The sequence below is a fragment of the Nicotiana tabacum genome, chromosome 1, assembly GCF_000715075.1.
Source record: "Nicotiana tabacum cultivar K326 chromosome 1, ASM71507v2, whole genome shotgun sequence".
Lineage (NCBI taxonomy): Eukaryota > Viridiplantae > Streptophyta > Magnoliopsida > Solanales > Solanaceae > Nicotiana > Nicotiana tabacum.
Genome location: NC_134080.1, coordinates 186,634,005 through 186,649,133, shown reverse-complemented (window position 1 = coordinate 186,649,133; position 15,129 = coordinate 186,634,005).

Sequence of the window (15,129 nt, the reverse complement as noted above, 5' to 3'; positions counted from 1 at the left end):
TCAAGAAAATACAGGAAGGCGCATTTATATTCAAATGAATTCATACAAGGGTTCAACAAGTATATATTCTCACTTATACAAGGGTCCACCAACCGCAGGTGCAGTTATAACAGAAGCAGCAGCTTCAACACTTCTCAAAAATTTCAATTTCACTCGAGCCTCATCCGATTGACGCTCGGGGATCCCGGGCCCCACCCGAACATACCGACAAGTCTGAAATCACTAGGCAGACCTACTCAAACCTTCGGAATGCCCGAAAAAACAGCTAAATCTAAGAATCACCCCCCTAAAACCAAATGAATCAAACTTATGAACATCAAGTTCTTAATTTTCCTCTAACGAGCCAAAATGCCCTATAACTACTCGGATTGACACCAAATTTTACGGGTAAGTCTTAAATGATATTTCGGATCTGTACCGGGCTTCGGAACCAACATATGAGCCTGATACCCATGAAATCAATCATTAATTAGTTTTTTTTAAATCCTTAGAATTTTATTTTAACAATTTGTAATAAAAATTCATTTCTCGGGCTAGGGACCTCGGAATTCGATTTCGGGCAAACGCCCTGGTCCCATATTTTCCTACGGACCCTCCGGGATCGTCAAATCATGAATCTCAGTTCGTTTGCTCAAAATGTTGACCAAGTCAAACTTAGCCCTTTTTAAGAAAATCCTAAGGAATCAAATGGGCATATTTCACTCCAAACTCTTCCAAATCCTGAACCAACCATCCCCACAAGTCGTAAATTAGCTAAAGAAAGAGCAAGAAGTTTTATTTAAGGGAAGGGGGTTCTAAAAGGCAAAACGACCAGTCGGGTCGTTACATTCTCCACCTCTTAAACAAACATTCGTCCTCGAACGGACACAGAAAAGTACCTGAGCTGCTGAATAAATGTGGATATCTGCTCTGCATGTCCTCCTCGGAATCCCAAGTCGCCTCCTCTACTGGTTGACCCCTCTATTGGACCCTCACCGCAAAAATTCTCTTGGACCTCAACTAGCGATCCTGTCTATCAATAATGACAACTAGCTCCTCCTCATAACCCAAACTCTCATCTAACTAAATAGTACTGAAGTCTAAAACATGGGACAGCTCGGCATGATACTTCTGAAGCATCGATACATGAAAAATCGGATGAACTCCCGATAAGCTGGGGGGTAAAGCTAGCTCGTAAGCAGCCTCCCCAACTCGCCTCAACACCTCAAATGGGCCAACAAACCTTGGTATCAGCTTGCCTTTATTCCCAAATATCATAACGCCCTTCATTGGCGAGACTTTCACCAGGACCTTCTCGCCAACCATGAATGATACATCACGCGCCTTCTGATTCGCGTAGCTGTTCTGTCTGGACTGAGCTGTGCAAAGCCTTCCCTGAATCAACTTTACCTTGTCCAAGGCATCCTGTACCAAATTTGTACCATATAACTTAGCCTTACCAGGCTCAAACCACCCGATAGGAGAACGACAATGTCGACCATATAAAGCCTCATATGGAGCCATCTCTATGCTGGAGTAATAGCTGTTGTTGTACGCAAACTCCGCCAAGAGAAAGAACTAATCCCACTACCCTCCAAAGTAAATCACACATACTCTAAGCATGTCCTCCAAAATTTGAACTGTCCACTCTGACTGCCCGTCGGTCTGTGGATGAAATGTCGTGCTAAGCTCCACGCGAGTCCCCAACTCACCCTGAATAGCTCTCCAAAAATGCGAAGTGAACTGAGGGCCTCTATCTGATATGATGGAAACAGGCACACTGTGCAATCGGACTATCTCCCGAATGTAGATCTGAACATACCTTTCTGCTGTATAAGTAATCGCCACCGAAATAAAGTGGGCCGACTTGGTGAACCTGTCAATAATGACCTATACTGAATCAAACTTCTGCAAAGTCCGGGGCAACCCAACTACGAAATCCATGGTAACGTGCTCCCACTTCCACTCTGGTATAGGCATCTGCTGAAGTTGGCCACAAGGCCGCTGGTGTTCATACTTGACCTGCTGACAATTCAAACACCTAGCTACATACTCCACTATGTCTTTCTTCATCCCCCGCCACCAATAATGCTGCCTTAAGTCACGATAGATCTTCGTAGCTCCCGGATGAATGGAATACCGCGGACTATGTGCCTCCTTTAGAATCCTCTCCCTCAGATCATCAACATTAGGATGATCCCTGAAGCACCATCCTCACCAATAGAAACCTCCTTGGAACCTCCCTGAAGCACCGTCTCTCTAAGAACCGCCAAATGTGGATCATCGAACTGTCGGGCCTTGATCTGCCCCAATAATAAAGACTAAGCAACCACACATGCAAGAACTCAACTGGTGTATGAAATATCCAACCTCACAAATCTGTTAGCCAAGGACTGGATATCCAAAGCTAGTGGCCTCTCCTCCGCTAGAATGAATGCCAAGATACCCATACTCTCTGCCTTCCTACTTAAGGCATCCGTGACCATATTAGCCTTGCCCGGATTATAAAGAATGGTGATGTCATAATCCTTCAGTAACTCAAGCCACCTGCGCTGCCTCAAATTAAGATCCCTCTGTTTGAACAAATGTTGTAAGCTACGATGATCCGTATAAACCTCACATGACACCCCATATAGATAATGCCACCATATCTTAAGAGCGTGAACGATCGTGGCCAACACTAGATCGTGCAAAGGATAATACTTCTCATGAACCTTCAGCTGGCACGAAGTATAGGCAATAACTCGCCCCTCCTGCATCAATACACATCCCAATCCAATGCGCGAAGCGTCGCCATATACCATATACATCCCTGAACCGGAAGGCAACACAAGAACTGGTGTTGTAATCAAGGCTGTCTTGAGCTTCTGAAAGCTCGCCTCACAATCATCGGACCAATGGAAAGAAGCACCCTTCTGGGTCAATCTAGTCAGAGGTGATGCAATAGATGAAAATCCCTGCACGAATTGTCTGTAATAACCTACTAACCCCAGGAAACTCCTAATCTCAGTCACTGAAGTAGGACGTGGCCAACTCTGAACTACCTCAATCTTCTTGGAGTCCACCTTAATACCCTCTCCTGACACAATATTCCCCAAGAATGCCACTAACTCTAGCCAAAACTCACACTTGGAGAACTTAGCATATAGCTTTTGCTCTTGCAAGGTCTGAAGCACTACCCTCAAATGTTGTTCGTGCTCCCCCAAGCTACAAGAGTATATCAAGATGTCATCAATGAAGACCATGGCAAATGAATCAATGTAAGTCCTGAATACCCTATTCATCAAGTCTATGAATGCTGCTAGGGCGTTAGTCAAGCCAAAGGACATCACCAGGAACTCATAGTGGCCATATCTAGTCCGGAATGCACTCTTCGGAATATCCGAATCTCGAATCTTCAGCTGATGATACCCTGACCTCAAGTCAATCTTGGAGAATACCCTAGCACCCTGCAACTAGTCTAACAAATCATCGATACGAGGAAACAGATACTTGTTTTTGATGTTGACTTTGTTCAATTGGCGGTAATCAATGAACATCCGCATAGTTCTATCCTTCTTCTTCACAAACAACACTGGTGCACCCAAGGCGATACACTTTGTCTAACAAACCCCTTTGCTAACAACCCCTCAAGCTGATCCTTCAACTCCTTCAACTCTTTCGGAGCCATACGGTATGGTGGGATAGATACAGGCTAGGTGCCTGGAGTCAAATCAATGTAGAAATCAATATCACGATCCGGTGGCATGCCAAGAAGATTAGAAGGAAACACATCAGCGAACTCTCGAACTACTGGAACTGAATCAATCATCGAAGACTCTGCGGTGGTGTCTCAAACATAAGCCAAATAAGCCAAACACTCCTTCTCGACCATTTACTGAGCCTTCAGGAAAGAGATAACCCAACTAGATGTATCAACTGTGGAACCCTTCCACTCCAACCTCAGCAACCCTAGCATCGCTAAAGTAACAGTTTTGGCATGGCAATCTAGGACGACGTGATATGGGGATAACCAATCCATGCCTAGGATGATCTCAAAGTCGATCATATCAAGCAACAGGAGATCCGCACTACTCTCAAAACCCCAAAATGTAACCATAGAGGACCGGTAGATCCGATCCACAACCACAAAATCGCCCATATGGGTGGACACGTGAACAAGAATGCCCAAAGGCTCAGGAAAAACAACCAGGAAATGAGCAAAAAGAGATGATACATATGAATAAGTAGACCCTAGATCAAATAATACCGAAGCATCCCTACCACCGACGAAAATAATACCTGTTTTGATGGCATCTGAGTCTAATGCATCTAGCCTAGCCGGAAGGGCATAGAATATGGCTGGAGCACCGGCTGGCTTGCCTCCACCGGACTGAGCAGTATCTGGATGACCTCTCCCTGCCTGGCCTCCACCTCTAGGATGGCCCCTACCCATCTGCCCTCCACCTCTAGGTGGTGGGGCAGCCGATGCTAAAATCATAGGCTGCTGTCCCTACTGTACTGCCTTGCCCTGAAGCCTGGGGCAGTACCTCCTCATATGGCCAAGATCTCCGCACTCGAAACAACCCTGCGTTGCGGTGGCCTGCTATCCTGATGGCTGACCCTGATGGCATGTAGACCCAATGGAAGAAGCCTGAATAGCCAGTGGACGATATGAACTCTCCGGCATAGCACTGAAACAAGGAATAGAAGAGCCCTGAGGACCTGAATACCCCCTGCAGGAACCCTGAATAGCTGGCGGGCAATATGAGGCCTCTAGCATGGCGCTGAAATAATGACGCGCTGGATTACCCCGAGCAGGAGGTGGTGCTGAATATGGGGGCCTGCTAGGCTGACCCCTCCCAAACTGACCTCTACCCCTAGCCGAGGCACCTCTGAACTCTCCGGAGAATCTAGCCCTCTTATCCTACTGCATCTGCTCTCTACCCCTCTGGCGATATCCCTCAATCCTACGAGCAATCTCTACTACTAGCTGATACTCTGTACCCATCTCCACCTCTCGGGCCATGCCAGATCGAATACTGGGGTGTAGCCCCGCAACAAATCTCTGCACTCTCTCTGCATCTGTAGGAAGTATCATGAGTGAATGGCGAGATAACTCAGAAAACCTCACCTCATAATCGGTCACAAACATCTGACCCTACTCAAGATGCTCAAACTGATACCGTAGCTCTTCCCTCTTAGAGGGTGGAATGTACCTATCCAAGAACAACTGTGCGAACTGACCCCAAGTGATGGGAGGAGAACCTATTGGCCTGCCTAGAACATAGGACTGCCACAATCTACGGGCCCTACCCTCAAGCTGAAAAGTAATGAAGTCAACTCCATGTGACTCCAATATCCTCATATTGTGCAGTCTGTACCTACACCTATCTATGAAATCCTGGGCATCCTCATGACGCTCTCCCTCGAAGACTAGAGGGTGAAGCCTAGTCCACCTATCCAATAACTTCTGCAGATTGCCATTCAGAGCTGGTCTGGGCTGGGGTACCACTGTAGCAACTGGCGGAGCCCCATCTGCGGGTAGTGCACCCAGAGTCTGATACACTGCAACTACATGTCCAGGAGCCTGAGCAGTAGGGGTCTGTGCTCCCCCTCCTGCCTATGATGTAGTTGGATCTGTTGGAAATAAACCAGCCTGAGTCATATAATCCATGAACCTCAGTATACGGCCCATGAACTCCTGGAATCCCGGTGCTGTCATAAAGTCCGTCGGGGTGGGCTCAGCCGCGGGCACCTTGCCCTGCTCCTCGATGATAGGATCTCCAGTGGGATCTGCTGGTGGTAGTACTGGGATAACTCTGGGACGCCCTCATCCCCTACCTGGGGACGGTGCCGTCCCCCGGCCTCTGCCTCGACCTCTAGCAACATGGGGAGCAGCTCCGTCGGGGTCTGGAACATCAGCCGTGAGTGTCCTCACCATCTGTGAAAGAATAGAAGAGGGAAATTTAGCATAACAACCACTACATGATAGGAAATGAATAAAGAGTAGTTTTCCTAACACCCTATGGCCTCTCGAAGATAAATATAGACATCTCCATACCAATCCACAAGACTCTATTAGGTTTGCCCATGTCTTGTGAGACCTACGTGAACCTAGTGCTCTGATACCATGTTGTCACGACCTAAAATCCACTAAGGGTCATGATGGTGCCCAAAACCGTTGTCAGGCAAGCCAACGTGGAAGTATTAGTAAATTCTTATTTTACTTACCCAAATCAGTTACATCATTTCTTAATTTGCAATTAAAACATGTGATGATAAGCAATATTTAATAATAATTATACAACCCAAAAGAACTGTCTACTAATGTGTGTGCCAAGACCTGGTGTCACAAGTAGTGGAAAACTAGTAGAATGTACAAAAGAATAATACTATCCTACTGTCCGGGATAGAATAGACAGCAAAAGTAAAAAAAGACCCCATCAAGCTGCTGAACGGCACCAGAAAGGAGCAGCTCACCGTGGAAGTCTCGGTCTATGAATTAGGGGCACGCACCAGTCGGATAGCCAGTGCCTCAGATCCTGTACAATTAAGTACAGAAGTGTAGTATGAGTACACAAGCAATATGTACCCCGTAAGTATCCCGTCTAATCTCGAAGAAGTAGAGACGAGAGGTCGACTTGATACTTACTAAGGTAAAAAAAAATACAATGAAGTGTTATACTAAGCATGGAAATCACAAATAATCAACAGTTTGTAGCAAGAGGTAATATGTCATGTTCTTAAAAATTTTATGATTAGCCATTTACATTTCAAATATTTAGCGGGTCAAGTCATGGATAAAATTTCACAGAGATATCATGCACACAGTATGCCGAGGTCGACGACCCGATCCAACAGAAAATAAACTGTGCACTGCCAGAGGGTCGAATGGCGCGAACCATAGATGCATCTATTTATACTGAGGCGATCGACCCGATCCACAAATATCAAGTAATATCAAGGAAACACACGAAGGCGCATTTATATTCAAATGAATTCATACAAGGGTTCAACAAGTATATATGCTCACTTATATCCCTTTTCAAGCCTCTAGCATATCCTAAGTGGTCACATTAGCAAGAAAATATAGAGACATTCACAAATATAGCGTGATGTGGGTCCTAGGCTACCTTGACAATTAACATAATAGTAGCTACGCACGGACTCTCGTCACCTCGTGCGAACGTAGCCCCCGCATTTAGTAGTAAATTACTCAATTATTACACCTATGGGGACAATTCGCTCTTACAAGGTTAGAAAGGAGACTTACCTCGCTCCAAAGTATATTTCCAATGCCAAGAACTAGCCCAAACCCTCAATTTGGAGCTGAATGATCCAAAACTAGTTAAATGAGGTAGGAACTAATCAATATAAGCTCACAAGATCGTATTCTAGCTATTTAAGCAATTTCCAACCCTTAACACGAGTTTCCTAAAATCCGACCCTGGGCCCACATGCCTGGATTCTGAAATTTTTTGAAGGAAGTTGTTCTCTATAACCTAAGTATCAATAATATATGATTTCTAATTCATTTCACAACCAATTCCGTGGTAAAATCTAAGTTCTATTAAAACCCTAGGTCTAGCTCTAGCCCCATGATTTTACTTTAATCCTATTGTTTAATCTACCTAAAACACAAGTGTTAAACTAAGAATAGATAGGGTAAGCTTACCTCAAGATGCCAAGTAGAAGGCCTCTTCCAAAAGCTCCCAAAATCGAAAATGGAGGAGTGAAAAGTGTCAAAAATGACTTAGAACCCGTATTAAATAAAGCTCACTGCTTTTGCGATTTCCGCTTCTGCGGTCAGGGGACTGCATCTGCGAGAAAGGACCGCATCTGCAAAATGGGCTAAAAGGGTTGGGACCGCTTCTGCGGTCTTGAGGCTGTGTCTACGGAGCCGCTTCTATGGTTTAGCCTGGCCTTCCCTTGGCCGCATCTGCGGTAGATGGACCGCATCTGCAGTCTCGCACCTGCGGTCCACCAACCGCAGGTGCGATTATGATAGAACCAACAACTTCATAACTCCTTAAAAATTTCAACTTCACTCGAGCCTCGTCCGATTGACTCTCGGGGCTCCCGGGCCCCGCCCGAACATACCGACAAGTCTGAAATCACAAGACGAACCTACTCGAACCTTCAGAATGCCCGAAACAACGCTAATCTAAGAATTACCCCCTAAAACCAAATGAATCAAACGTATGAACTTCAAGTTCTTAATTTTCCTCTAACGAGCCAAAATGCCCTAAAACTACTCAGATTGACACCAAATTTTGCAGGTAAGACTTAAAATGATATTTAGGACCTGTGTTGGGCTTCAGAACCAACATACGAGCCCGATACCCATGAAATCAATCATTAATTAGTTTCTTTAAATCCTTAGAATTTTAGTTTAACAATTTCTAATATAAATTCATTTCTCGGGTTAAGGACCTCGAAATTCAATTCCGGGCAAACGCCCTGGTCCCATATTTTCCTACGGACCCTCCGGGATCGTCAAATCATGAATCTCAGTTCGTTTGCTCAAAATGTTGACCAAGTCAAACTTAGCCCTTTTTAAGAAAATCCTAAGGAATCAAATGGCCATATTTCACTCCAAACTCTTCCAAATCTCGAACCAACCATCCTTGCAAGTAGTAAATTAGCTAAAGCAAGCACGAGAAGTTTTATTTAAGGGAACGGGGTTCTAAAAGGCAAAACGACCAGTCGGGTCATTGTAAGCACGTAATTTTTGCCCTATGAAAGAATTACTCCCAAAAAATTCAAAATAAAACGATTTTCCTTGGTGTGCAATTTTGAGAATTTTTGTGACATTTTTGGATAATTATTTGTATTTGTCTGTGCATGTTTATTTGTTGAATTAATAAAAAATACAAAAATATGTCGCATTTTGCATGTAGGATTTAATTCTACAATTGTTAGTAATCAAGTTTGTTTTACAAAAATTGAAAATTACAAAAATAGGCATCTTTTGCATTTTTAGCATTTAATGTCCAATTGTACAATTTTATGCTTAATTATTACTTAATTGTGCGTTAATTGTTATTGGGAATTAATTTGCGCTTTTATAACTTAATTTAGTTCTATATAATAATTTAAGGATTTTTAGAATTTAGTTTTAGAAAAAAAAAAAGAAGAAAAGAGAGCAAAAATATAAAGAAAATCGGAATTGGGCTCTTCTTCAAATTCAAGCCACAAGCCCAAAAAATACCCAACCTTCCCCATGACCCGGTCCACTTCAAACCGGGTCGACCCAGTCCATAACCCAAAAACCCAACACCCCTATCTTCCTACCTTACACTGCACAAAACAAAACAAAAAAAGAAAAAATCCAAAACCCTAACACCAAACTCATCCGCCCCCTTATCTTTTTCCCTCTTCTTCTCCAAAACTCTCCAAGCCCATCCATGGCTGCTCACCCTCAAGCCCACTCCAAACAAACCCCGCTACCATTGCTTCGTCTTCTTCGTCGCCAAGCTCAAGCTCAAGCTTCCATGGCGACTTTCTTCCCTGAATGACCCCGCTGCCACTGTTTCGTTTTCTTCTTCGTCAAGCTCTCATGGTTGCTGCGTTTTTGTTGCTTCTGATACATCCAAACAGACCCAGCTGCTTCTTCCTTCATCTTCCTCGTCGTCAAGCTCAAGCTCGAGCTCCCATGGCAGCCATGGCTACTCCTTCATTTTCTTCATTGGCCTCGACAGTAGCCCCTCCTCACCATATCGGACGACCACCTGAAATAGTCCCTTATGCTGCTTATGCTGCAGCCTCGTCGACTTTGCTCCAAAGCCAAGCGGCTTCTGCTGCTCCTGCTGCATCCAGCATGGTCGAGCAGCTGGTTTGAAAAACCAACCCCATTGCCACCCTCACATCCATAGCGGATCAAACAAACCAGCTCCTCCATCACGCGCAACGCACGTCGACCCCCATTCTCACGTCGACTCCAAGTCGACCATGCTGCCTTCTCCGCCTGGAAAAAAGAAAAATAAAAATAAAAAAAGGGTTGCGCAAAATAGCTTTCTCGTCGTCTTCTCTGATCCAGTTGACCTCTAGTTCAATGGTCTGTTCATGGTCGTCTTCGGCGTCGAGCTATTTTGGCAAAATAATCATTTACGGACAGTTTTTTTTTGTTCAAGTTCTTCGTCGTTTCGATCCGGTTAGTGGGTTTGAGTTTCATTTTTGTCCGCATTTTGTTTTGATATTCTCGAATCTAAAATCGGTAAATGTTTGATTCTTGTTTTGTTCCTGTTTGTCGTTTTGTTAATTTTTTCGGTTTGTTCATGTTAGTTTAATATCGTTAGATTCAAATTGAAATTTAATTAATTATTTCTTCAGTTTGTTTCATGTGTTGTTATGTATTTTTTCAGAAATTGTTAATGTTGGTTAAATCATTTGAATCCGTCATGTTTGTTGTTTAAAATAGATTTAATTCATGTTCATCTTTGTTTGAAGTTCGTTTGTAACCCCAGTGATTTAATGTGAGTTTAGGTTTTGGTTTTTGACTTGTTGATTTAGTTTGAATCATGTATTTTGTTGTTGATATTGTTGTCTCTTTGCTCATTCATTTTTGGTCTAAGTTAACCAGGATTAGTTCCCAATATGGTTAACTTATTCCCATTAATTTGAAGTTGTATGATTCAATCTGTGCTCATGAGATTTGTTGTTGAAATTGTTTAGAAATTGGTCATATTTGCTGTATTTTGGTTGAAAGTAATTAGGTGAATTGGTTATAGCTGATGGGGTTAGTTTGGTAAATTGCAGTTCGTTTAGGGGTAAATTGGTAATTTCAGTATGGTCCGAGGGGTATTTTCGGAATTGAACATTTGATATAATTGTTTAATATAATGGGGGACAAGACATAAATTAGTGAGGGAATAATATAATTGTTTATGTTAAGCATGGGGGACAAAGATGTGATGGGTTGGGGTTGATATAATTGTTTAATATAGTGGGGGACAAGACATAATGTAGTGGGGTGGGAATAATGTAATTATTTATGTTAAGCATGGGGGAAAAGGGTTTAAAATAAAGAAAACATTAAGTAGTGGGGAAAAAGTATGCAATTGGGGAAATATTTCGGGTTGGGGATTCAAGACAAGAGTCTTGTTATAAATAGAGTCATTTGACACATTTTAAAAGAGCTTGAGGACTAAGACTTGGACTTAGACTTGAGAGGAGAACTTGGAGTATTTTTGGGAGAACATTCTTAGAGGAATACATTCTGAAAATCTGAAGAAGTGTGGTAGATTTTTAAAAAGAGAAAACAAAAACAAAGTAAGAAACGAGTTTAGTTTCGAGTTTAATACACGCGTGGGTTGTTGCTGTTTAGCTTGTTCACAAACTTTTGGGTTTGTTCTATTGAGCTTGCTTGGTTTTTCTTCAAATTTTCTTGGGTTTTGATTCTGGTTCAAATTGTTGTTGTGGGGTTGTTGTTGCGTTGCTGTGTTACTACTGCTGCTGACTTCTCCTTCTTTTCTTCTTGTACTGCCATTTCCAGGTACACATTTGTACACTCTCGGCTTGAAGCGAAATGAAATATTAATCGGGCTTTGTTCCTATTGAATTCCTCCTGTTTAGATTTGTGTTTGAATAGAATTTTCCTTTCTTTGTATAAAAATGTAGTTGACTGATTAATGAGTAATGGGGTTGCATATGTATAACTTCTTCATCTAATAATGTTAGTTTAAATTAATCAAAGAATAGTTAATCTGTTTTGATATTATTGTGCGTCAATCTCATGTTCCAGTGTTATTAAATAATAGAATATAGAACGGAAGCAATCTCTCTTTGTACAAACTCGATTGCAATTTTCCATTTGCATTAGCTGTAAACTAATAACTAATAAGTTACGTCTTTTTCAGCATGTAATTAATTGAGGGATTTTCTTTTATTTTAGAGACGAACTTAATAGAAAAAATGTAGTCACTATAGGTTTATCATTTTAAATAAAATGAGACGAGCCTCGCCAAATAAAACACACAGATTGTGGGGCAAACACAAATTCATACGTTAATTACTTAAAATTCGGGATCGGCCGCTTAGCGAACTCCACGGCTTTACCCAAAATAATAAATACGCTAATTGCTTTAGGCGCGCATTTTAATAATCTTACCTTCTTAAACTCGGGTGTGCATTTCATGCGACCCAAATCCAAATCCCAAAACATTGAATAAAAATGTGTTCCGGATTGCGGGTGCATTTCATGTGATGCAATCCAAAGACATGTTTTTAAACGATGTTCACATTCTTTTAAAAAATATAATAATAAAGGCGGTAAAGAGTTAAAACTTGCACATGAGCGCATAATTGTATAAAATCAGATAAACAAGCTGAATATGATAGTTGAGCGACCGTGCTAGAACCACAGAACTCGGGAATGCCTAACACCTTCTCCCGGGTTAACAGAATTCCTTATCCGGATTTCTGGTTCGCAGACTGTACTATGGAGTCATTCTTTTCCTCGATTCGGGATTAAATTGGTGACTTGGGACACCCTAAATCTCTCAAGTGGCGACTCTTAAATAAACAAACAAATCCCGTTTCGATTGTCCTTTAATTGGAAAAAACTCCTTTACCCCTCGCGGGGGCGGAAAAAGGAGGTGTGACAGCTCTGGCGACTCTGCTGGGGAAGATTGACCCAGAACCACTGGTTCAGGGTTAGAAATTCGAGCTTATATAAATTGTTATATTTGGTTTTATCTGATTTTGTTACATGTTTTGGCTCAATGTGCTAATTGGTTGCCTTTTACCGCTTTGATATTCGTGAACTGTATATAAACTGTGCCGAAACCCATCTCCTCTCTGAGTCTTGTGAATCATGAAGAAGGGTGTACTTCGTACGACTTCTTTTCTGTATAGTGTCAAATCCCAATTTAGAACGAGGTTCGGACAAGTAGCTAAGCCGGTGAAGCTTCTGTATTCCCGGTACGCTGCCCCCCCTCGGCTCGAGCTGTCCGCTCGGGTAAGCCAGGTCTAGAACAAACACCCAGGTTCTGAACCTAGTATAACAAAGCCACATGTCGGATCCCTAGTAGGAACGCTTATTTGCATCATGCGCATTTGACTTAGGGGACTCAACACAGGGGTTGGGTCCGTCTAGGACTAGCAACTTAAAATGAAAAGACCATCCTGCTGCATCCTGTGTGCTTTATGCATTTACTTGTTTCAGACTTGCATGCTGACCGGCTTAAAAAATCGGGAATATTGGAAAATTGCGAAAAAGAAGGAAGTAACTGTGTAGAGAGTTAATTGCCTATTTTAGAAAAAAAAAACCAATGTCCCAAATACTGGCGAAATTCTGCCGAAATTTTGGAAAAAATGAAAAAAAAGAAAAATATATATATTTTTTTTAATAGTTTGTTTCACTCAAAAAAAAAGCAAAAGAAAAAATAGAAAAGAGTCTCTTATTTTTAGGTTGAAGAATAGGTTAGTCATTTTGTTGAAACGAACAAAAATCTTCACTTTGTCTTGTTTTTAAAATGTAAAAAAAAAAAAAAAAGAAGAAGAAGAAGAAGAAAACGAAAAATAGTTTGTCTTGCCATGAAAAATGAAAATGAAAAAAGAGACTTGTTTTTAAAATATTTTTTTATTTATTTGTTTATGAAAATGTCAAAAATGAAAAAAAAAGGGTCTTGCGTTGAACGTAGTTTTATTATTTGTTGCAATATATATATATATATATATATATATATATATATATATATATATATATATATATATATATATATATATATATATATATATGTATTTTTCTTTATTTCCTTTCTAGAAAAGTTTTTTTTTAGACCCCCAATTTTCAAGAAACAAATCCAAAAATATTTTCCACTATTAATGTCTTTAGAAAGTCTTTTTAATTGTTTTAAATGAATAAAAAAAAAATTTCTTTTAATTTCTTCCAAAAAATCCGAAATTATTCTCATTCTTCTTTCAAAATTGAAAAGAAAAGTCAAAATTCAAAAATATTTTTTAGAAGCATTTCTTCCATTGAAAATAAAATTCCAAAAATATTTTCTTTCTTCTTTAGAAGTTTCCCTTTCAAAATTCAAATTTTTTTTTAGAAATCCTTCTTTGAAAAAATGCTCCATTTCTTCTTTATAAGTCTTTCCTTCAAAAAATAAATAATAATAAAAAAATAATTTTAAAAAAAAAGTCAGTTTATGATGTCCCGAACTACGCGGGTTTGATTCTCACCAGATGTGAGATACGTAGGCAACCCTCATCGGGTCCAACCTCCCATTTTGCTAAAATAGCCAAAAATAAATAATAAATAATAATAAAAAAAAACATGTCAAAATTTTAATTTTGTCATAAATAAGTCGGGTGATGCTGTTTTGTCAAAAATAGCCGAATGTTCCCGAAAGGGACGCCGGAAGGCTGACCTTGCATAAACAGCCACTTTTTGGGTCATGTTTAAAATTTGGTCCAGTTGACCCCCACAGCCTTAAAAATCTTCGTCCCTGAGGCGTTGAAAGGCCGTGTTTGCAATATTGAGTTTTCTATTTTTGAAAAAATGATAAAAAGAGTCATAAATAAGTCGGGTGATGCTGCTTTTGTCAAAAATAGCCGAATGTTCCCGAAAGGGACGCCGGAAGGTTGACTTTGTATAAACAGCCACCTTGGGTCATTTTTTAGGATTTTGGTCCAGTTGACCCACACAGCTTTAAAAATCTTCGTCTCCGAGGCGTTGAAAGGCCGTATTTGCAATATTGAGTTTTCTATTTTGAAAAACGATGAGAAGAGTCATAAGTAAGTCGGGTGATGTTGTTTTGTCAAAAATAGCCGAATGTTCCCGAAAGGGACGCCGAAGGGCTGACTTTGCATAAACAACCACCTTTGGGTCATTGTTTTAGATTTGGTCCAGTTGACCCACACATCCTTAAAAATCTTCGTCCCCGAGGCGCTGAAGGGCCGTGTTTGCAACACCAGGTTTTCATTGTAATTTGAAAAAAAAAACAAAGAGTCAGCGGTCAGGTGAACACTGTTTGGGCTTTTGTTCAAAATAAGCCGAGCCAGCTTCGGCCGCGTCTTAAACCGTTCTTGCCGAAATAGCCTTAGAGTATCTTTCAGTTGTCGAAAGGCTATTTTCGTAAAAGAACGGACAAGTTTGTAAAGTGTCATAAAAATAATCCTTCCCGGCCTCAAAATTCATTGGGAAGGGGCCACGTTTGCAAA